Source organism: Rhea americana, unplaced genomic scaffold (assembly GCF_003343005.1).
Source record: "Rhea americana isolate MKP2758 unplaced genomic scaffold, rheAme1 scaffold_3, whole genome shotgun sequence".
Taxonomy (NCBI): Eukaryota; Metazoa; Chordata; class Aves; order Rheiformes; family Rheidae; genus Rhea; species Rhea americana.
Window position 1 is genome coordinate 7,715,260 of NW_028186423.1, and position 9,114 is coordinate 7,724,373.

The 9,114-nt window shown below is 41.1% G+C and overlaps 1 pseudogene; it reads right to left on the reverse strand.

The window, feature by feature from the left end:
• Positions 1-7,230: 7,230 nt before the first annotated feature.
• LOC146593308 (uncharacterized) lies at positions 7,231-8,315 on the reverse strand (annotated as a pseudogene).
• Between the last annotated feature and the right edge of the window lie 799 nt (positions 8,316-9,114).

Here is a 9,114-nt window from a genome sequence, read left to right on the forward strand (position 1 = left end):
TAAATGTTGTTTAATCCAGACTATATGTATGATAATATATATGACAATAAATGAGAGAAAACTGGATGAAACTCAGCACAGACCAAACTGATATAATTCTGCTGAGCTGGAAGAAACAACTGAAAGTTTTGGAAGGTTTTATGTTAGCCTYTTTAAATGAGTGAAAACATCTGTCCTCCTCACTGGTGTTCTCATTTAAGATTTACTTCAGACTGACAGCTGCTGGTAGATGGCCATACTTTGGCAATAGCTAGTTGGAAGGATGTCTTTTTTTCAAATAAAATTATAATTATATCTGATAGAAGGACCATGCTTAATTATACTAGAGAGCATGAAACAAGATGTGTGCAACAGTTTGCTCATTGTATGGGACTTTTCCTTAACAGTGTATGAGAGCAGTGCTCTGAGAACTACAGTGAACCCCAGATTCAGCCTATCTTAATGTAARCTTTGGATTAAAACTTATGCTTACAAGTTCACTCCAGAGTAAATGAAGACCAATTTCAGGAGACAAAGCAGATCTTAGATAGGCATTTTCACTGTCAGGACATCTTTAATCAGACATCGCTAGCCTGAGTGCTACCATGACACTCACCTCCATGTCACACGAGCTACTAGGGAGTCCCAAACTATATCAGTGCTGCAGTCACCACTGTAGATTAGTTAATCTCTGAGGCAAGGCACGAATATAGTGGAGTGAGTTTGGGCCTGACAGATTTGAGTCTGCCCATGCAGYGTAGCATCTAGTTGACATTATTACTTCTAAGGAGYTGGATTTTTGTTTTGTTTTGTTTTGTTTTTACCTAAGCCACACTTTAGAATACAGAAAGGCTCTGATTAGGAACTTTTCATTACAGAAACTTAGAAAAACTGGGAAAAAAGTCTCATTGCAAGTTCTCATATTGTTTGTTGATTCCATATTTAATTTGAAGCAGAACGCTAGGCAATAAATTCCACTCTCATCAGAYAAATTTCAGTCAAGAATAAAATCAAACATCTTGGATGTAAGTGTTTAGTGCCGTTTGAGGTACTTCAGAGTATTCCCTTTGGCCTCCAGTTGTTGCTCTAGGAACTGTGGGTATCCCACAAGGRCCTGCGCTGTATATTGCAAATCCCATGCAACTAAAGTGACATCCTGTGCATCAGGCATCTAAAATGATGTCTCTATTTAGACAATTAAATTTAATCTTTCATCYTGGATGAGTTTTATTTGTTTAGCATGAACATACAGACATCTTTTATTGCTGTGGCTTTTTTTTTAATTATAAATGGCAAAGCCAGTGTGGTACTTGGTACTCAAATATATGCATGTCATAAATAATAGCTTAAARATATCACACCTTTCAAGTTGTTTTTTGTTTTAAATTAAGCCTTTGCATCTACAGTCCAGTGGTGCATATTTACTGACTTAAAAATTCAGCTAAAGTCATGGGGCCTTTAATGATCAAGTTTTTGCCATGAACAGATTAACTCTTTCTTACTTCTGAAATGAATATAAAATGCATAAATTTRAAAGAACATGTGGCAAACAGTTCTTGAAGGTCATCTGTTGTAATAAACATATTGATTCATTCATGTATCCACTTCTGTAAATCATTTTTATTATCAATGGAGACGGAAAGCTGATGTTTCTAAATTACTGTGTTACACTAGGCCCAGGATTTCCCATCAAAACCTAATTGTTATTTTTAAAAAAATATAATTAAAAAAGGAAATAATTGGGGAAATGSCTCATTGACCACTCCAGTGATAGAGAGAAGACATCTTTAAGGTTAGTTTTATATTTGCAGGCTAAAACATCCCATTCTGATTGATGCATGACTACTTTCTAATAATTTTGTTGTTTTCAGGGCAGCACATCTTGTGAGAGATGACACGCAGYCTTCCTCATCAGGAGTCTGCAGAGCCAATTTAATGAAGGTGAAAGTGTGCATGTTGCAGTTGGGCAAGATTTTTAATACTGCTGCCAAGAAGACAGGAAAACTGAAAATTCTATGTCAATCTATCAAAGCAATAGTCACAGCAACAAAAAAAATAAACATCTGTTATGTGTTTTTCCTTTGTTTCTTCTAATCGATCCAGCAAATCTTTGCCAAACGTTTGCAGTGTGCCGTAGAAATGTCACTTGAGGGTGAAAAAGAGTGTCACTTTATAAGTAAATGTCATTTTGCAAGTAAATACCATTGACTAGTGAAAAAAACSCTAAGAAATGAAGCTGAGTGGCTAAATGGCTGATGATACAAACAAGAAGCRGAGCATGTAATGAAGATTCCAGTTAATTTGTACCCCATCTGTCTGTTGTCCTAACAATAGTACGTGGTGATGGAAGTGATAATAATGGGTTTCCAAGTCATCTCAGGCTGATGCTCTACCACAGAACAAACATCTCCAGCAAATAATAATGCTTCCACSTTTGTCAGTCCTGGCAATTGAAATGCCTCTCCTTTTCCCTTCTTTCTTTTTCTTTCATTAAGTCTTGGGTTTTGGAGAGTTCTCGGATGTCTCTCTCTGTTGTTCTAACCTTGCCTATCCTTTTGTTCCCCTCTATTCTGGAACTTCTTTCAYTCACTCACCTACCCTAAACACTGATGTCCAGCTGTTACTCTCATCCAGCTGCATTACTGTTGAACATTTCGGCTGCTCTAGTATGCCATTATTCCTGTTTGCACCAAGAGAACCTGATTTACTTCCCTACCTATTTTTTGTATACTCCCTTAAAGAAGAAGAGAGTGCATAAACTTATTTAGGCATGCCAGCAAATTAATCACAAAACTTGCTAAGATTTGGCAAACACAATTCATATCTTATGTCTTCAGTGGATACAAAAGATCTCTGAGATTTTGTAATTCAYACTTTGTGCTGCAAGCTTTATTATTTTAAGATTTATTATTTCAAGCCTATTCAAAAGCTACCTGTCAAAGCGTCTACAGAATCTGTGTTCAAAGAAATGACTGACAAGAAGAACGAGTATTGATATTTGTTTCAGTTTTTAGAATAGGGAGAATATGATAAGCTTAACTGGTTCRAATAAATTCATAAGGAAGATTTTTTTAATGAAATATATCTAGTTATGTCTATTTATTCTACCTTCATCTTCYTCATTTGTTCTTTCATTTTATTTCTTAGAAGTCCTGTATCTCTTTTCTATTCTTTCAAATCTGCTATCTAGGTTAATTTTCGTAGATTTTAGGAATAAATATGTGTAAGTTTTCAAAGCAGCACTGATGTCAGTGTTATTCAGAAGAAAGGATCAAATCTGGAGAGGTGCTAGCAACACACACAAAAATTGTTAGTATCCTATTTAAGGCAAATTTAATCYGCTGCTATACTTGATAAAAAAATATTCACCCACAGTATTTTAAAGTGATATGAGAAAGATGTGTATGTTCTACCTTTACACCAGTTCTTCCCAGAGAATCTCAGTCCTTTGCCAAGTAATTTTCACACAAACATGAAAATCAATACATCATTTTTTTTTTTCTTTTACCATCCGGCCTTCCATTCTTTTCAGTACATTGATCTATTCTTTACATCTTCCATCTATTACATGTATTTTGCCTTAAACATTCACCTTGTTGTGTTTTACTTACAGTTCTGGGAGCAAAACTTTTTTATATCCTGGGAATTTTGTAAAATAAATTCATCCTCCTCTTCTTCCCCATTCCCCAAAATTGATATTTTTGGAACAGAGAAAAGTTCTAATTTCTCAAAGAAAGGAGGACTATTTTTAAGCTCCCAACTCCCTTTTCTTCTTCTTTGATAAAAGATACTGGAGGAAGGTGGGAGTAATGTCCTTGCTTCCTGCAGAAGCTTTCATTACCTCTTCCTCCCCTGAGTACCAAGCAGAAAAGACATCCTACAGGATTTGACTTTTTTTCTCTCTGCCCTTCTTGCATGTGTATTAATAATATAGTTACCTAGGCAATTTTGCTTTCTATAAATTTTATTTCCGGGATATGTCATTTGGCWCACTTTAAGCAATGTGTACATATCTATTTGTACAAGGGAATACCATATAACTGGCAAATGAAAAATAGATGCCAGGAAAACTGTAGGTTTGTGTATAAATTGTGTGCTAAAAGGAGGAAAAAAAAAACATACTCAGTATTTAGTGCTGCTAGTGACATTCCCAAATTACACCTCTGTTCTTTCAGTCTACATTTTAGAGGACTAGGTAGCAGATGGAAAACACAGTGAGACATTAAAAAAGGACTATTCTCCCTTCTAAAACTATGTAGTATACACTAAAAATCCTGTCTGCTGACAAACACATATGATTGCATYGTTTGTAAGTAAAACACTGAAAGAAATGCACTCCTGTTTAGGTGCTCAGCAATGCCAGTCGTCTCTGGTACAGAYGATGGATAATTTGAAGCCCAAATCAGTCCAGCTGTAAGTTCGCTTGCTTCCTTATGCTACAGAAAGATTTTCCCTTTATTTTCACTAATCTGTAAATTTACATGATAAGCTATAAAAAAAWATGGAACTAAGATGGGGCACATACAAACAAAACTAAATAAACTATAAAACAAAACAAAACAAATAAAAAGCCCCCTAAAATATCCCTACTATTTAGTAGGCAGCATTTTTCTGCAGAAAAATGCATTCATACCTAATATGCATTCATACCTAATTTTGTCTGTTGTTTAAGTTTTGTTATCCATCATACGCAAGAATGGGGTCCTCAACTATTAGTGCTGTAACAGTAAGATGGGGGCAATGCCTGGACAGCAGGTACAGATACACAAACATACGGCACACTTTGGTCAATACTGAGCATCCATTAACTCTGCATCTGAGCAGCAGTTCCCAAGCAATTTCCTGATCAAGACAATCACAGAATCACAGAATCAGTAAGGTTGGAAGGCACCTCTGGAGATCATCTAGACAAACCCCTCTGCTCAAGCAGGGTCACCTAGAGCATGTCAGACAGGGCTGCATCCAGGTGGGCCTTGAAGATCTCCACAGAAGGAGACTCCACAACCTCTCTGGGCAACCTGTGCCAGKGCTCCGTCACTCTCACAGGGAAGAAATTCCCCCTCACGCTCAGGCGGAACTTCCTGTGCTTCAGTTTTTGCCCATTGCCTCTTGTCCTGTCACATGGGACAACTGAAAAGAGGTTGTCCCCATCCCCTTGACACCCTCCCTTCAGGTACTTGCACACATTGATCAGATCCCCCCTCAGTCTTCTCTTCCCTAGGCTGAACAGGTCCAACTCTCGCAGCTGTTCATCATAGATCAGATGCTCCAGCCCTCTGATCATCTTCGTAGCCCTATGCTGGACTCTCTCCAGCAGCTCCATGTCTCTCTTGGACTGGGGAGCCCAGAAATGGACACACTACTCGAGATGAGGCCTCACCAGGACTGAGGAGAAGGGCACCATCACCTCCCTCGACCTGCTGACAACACTCTTCCCAATGCACCCCAGGTGACCACTGGCCTCCTTGGCCACAAGGGCACATTGCTGACTCATGGTCAGCTTGTCATCCACCAGCACTCCCAGGTCCTTCTCTGCAGAGCAGCTCTCCAGAAAGTCAGCCCCCAGCTGGTACTGGTGCCTAGAATTATTTTTCCCTAGGTGCAGGTCTCTGCACTTGCCCTTGTATGCATACATAAGGCCTCTGTAAGTGTCTGTAGCAGTAAATATATACTTTCTTCCTGTGAGAGGGGYAATGGGCCCACATAATCTCCTTGCCAGGTTGCAAAGCATTGCTCATCTCACTTAATGTGACCGTATGTGCTGGCGAAAGGCACTTTTTTTGTCTTCATACAAAAAGGACAGTTAGCATGTGCTGTTTTATACCAATGTAATGCTAACATGAGATGGCCTTGGGATAGATCCCGAGCCTGAGCTGTGATCGGGCCATGATGCCCAATCATTCAGGAGACCTGCATGGATGAGCAAGGAGCTCCTGGCCAAATTCAGACAGAAGAAGAAATGACACAGAATGTGGAAGAGGGGACAGGCTTATAGGAATGCAGTCAGAGTATGTAGTATGTAGAGATGCAACGAGGAAGGCTAAGGACCAGCTGGAATTCAGTCTTGCAAGGGATGTCAAGGACAACAGAAGGGCTTCTTCAGATACATCAGCAGCAAGAGGAGGACTAGGGAAAATGTGGGCCCGCTATTGAGTGGGGCAGGGGCCCTGGTGACAAGGGATACAGAGAAGGCAGAATTACTGAATGCCGCCTTTGCTTCAGCCTTCACTGCTAAGGGCAGCCCTCAGGAATCCTGCAGCCTGGACATGAGGGAGAAAGTCCAGAGAAGGAAAGACTTTCCTTTGGTTGAGCAGGATAGGATTAGAGACCTTCTGGGCAAGCTTTACATCCACAAATCCAAGGGCCCAGACGGGATGCACCCATGGGTACTGAGGGAGATGGCGGATGTTGTTGCCAGATTGTTTTCCATCATCTTGGAAAGGTCCTGGAGAACTGGAGAGGTGCCTGAGGCCTGGAAGAAAGGCAGTGTCACTCCAGTCTTCAAGAAGAGCTATGTTTATAACCCCGAGGAAGGACTTGAAATGTATACTGCTTATTATCCTATGTAAACATAAATATCTTGTGATTGTGGGGATGTAGTGATGGAGAAGAATACGTCACCAAATCAGTGACCGCTTTCCATTCCTGCAGATATTTCCCTACTCCTTCTAGCACAGTTATCACATCAGGCACCACAGTCGCTAGTGGTGGGACAATTTTATTTAGTTCTCTATAATCCACAGTCATACACCATGAGCCATCAGGTTTTCAAAAAGGCCAAATAGGATTATTGAAAGCCAACAGAGAAGGGTGTATTATTTGAGTATGCAATAAAGTGTCTATAGTTTCCTGAATCTCCTCTTCCCCAACAGAAATTCTATATTGCTWCACCTGCACCACAATGAGGGGAACCAGTAAATCCACTGGGTCCCGTTTTGGATCAGACTCTAGATCCCCTCTAATCAGACTAATGGATTGCAACTGCGGTAATGCAGGACTTCTTCCAAAGGAGAGCAATCCTTGCAAGGTCTGAATCTCTCTGCCTGGTAATACGTCAGTCCCCAAGAGGTACTCATGAACAGACACTAATAAAACAGGGGTAGAAGATGGGGGAGGGGGAAGTACCAATTGCCAATGTAAGTACAGCCTGTACCGCTGGGGTAGCCAATCCTCCCAACCCACATATATGGGTAGTGGCCTTCACTGGAGCTACTGCGCTGTGAGGTACAGTAACTTCTGGCCCAGGATCTACTAAAGCAAGCACTGCAATTTCTCCTCCAGAGTGCCAACAAATTCACAGGGGTGCATAAGGACATCAGTCCCCCTGATGGTAAGCCTCAACTGATGCCTGTACTGCAGCAACCAGTCTCCTCCTTGCTGTGTTTTGGCTGCTAATTTCCATGCTGTGGCTGGAGTGGGTGAGGCAGTAGGCTGTGTTCGATATTGCTGTTTGGCAGGTAATTGCTACCACTGCTTAAATAAGTCAGCAGTAGAAAGACCATTTATTCCACCCCATAATACCCCTACCTGTAGAAAATGTCATCTCCTTACCTTTCCCCTCAATTTAGTAGTTCTTGCCAATTTTCTCACCTTGGAATTCCGAACTTCCCTCACTTGCTTAGTATCAGGTTCACCCAAAAATGCCAGATCCCTTATACTGTTTACCAAAGCCCCTCCTGTCCCAGTTGCAGGTAGCAACAGCTTTAAGGCACCTGAAGCCCCCTTTAATAATTATGTTTTCATCAGCTGTGTTATTTCTACACCATCCAGTCCGTCCATCTGCTAACCCAGTTGCTACCCCTAGCTGTCACAACATGTTGATCCCTTCCTCAAAAGTACATCATGCTCCCCCTGTAGCAACTAATTCACCTGTGGACAGGTAAGCACCTACCACAGTGGTGCATAACCACTGATATAATRTTGGAGCTACAGCTGCTTCATCTCATGGAGAAATTAATTGGGTAAGATAATATTGCACTTGAGCATTGATTGATAAGGGGCTCATTAAATCCAGCTCCTCTCTTAAGAGAGTAAGCAATCTGGCACCTGAATGCCATGCTCTCACTAAGCAGGCTAACAGACTCCCCAGGCTGCCACTGGAAAGTAGTTAGAAATTCACACAATTCCTTCAGGGTATACATCCTCAATTACTCCACTGTATTTCCAGCTACGTGTCTCTCCTGCTTCAATTGCACAAGAGGTCAGACCTGGGGAGTAACCAGTTCTCCTTCTAATCCAAATTCAACATCCTAGTCAGATAAAGCACTCCAAATATTACCATCCCGCTCCTCTGGGTCCCAGGAGGGTCTAGTTATTGCTTTCACCTGGGCAGCCATAGTGAAGGCTTTACCATACCACGCACGGCGTTTGTAAGGCACTCATAAAGCTAATCGCTCTACTCTATGGGTTAATTCCTGACTCTTTTCAGTTTGGGTCACAAACAAGTCCTGTGCTGCCGCCTTCACGTCATGCAACTCTCCAGTGTCCTTCTCAAGATCTTTTACTCGTTGCTGCAAAGTTGATATCTCATTATCTAAGGCTTGAATGTTCATCAACCGTGCCCATGGACAGATACTCAAACACAAGACACAACTAGGTCAGTACTGAGCATCTATTATTTCTGCGTCTACGTGGGAGTTCCCCAGCAACTTCCTGATCAAGGCAATAAAGGCACRGGAGAATCGCTGGCACCACTGAGCGTTGGTCCATAGCGAGGAACACCGGGGAGGACATTATATGAGGCTTTTATGTACAAATACACATGTGCGGTAAGCATATTGAGCTCATCACTAATCTCAATTCATAGTCCACATTGGCACACGTTCAGTCACATGACTACAGGTCAATATGCCCTGTTGATGCTCCTTTTCCCATGAAATGGTCTGGCTAGCTTCCATCTCCTATCTCCTCAACGTTCTTCTGCATTTCCCATACAAATGCTATTGGGTTTGTGGTTATTCACATTCATTGTGACTTGAAGGTTATTGCAGGTGATGAGCAAGCCGCTAGAGGATAATGCATTTCCCTTCATTTCTGGTACAGATTTTATGAAGTAGTAAATTCATCCAGATTTCAGGARTGCCATGACAAGATCTGAAATAATGATTGTATTTTGACTAATTATTAATTTTAGYT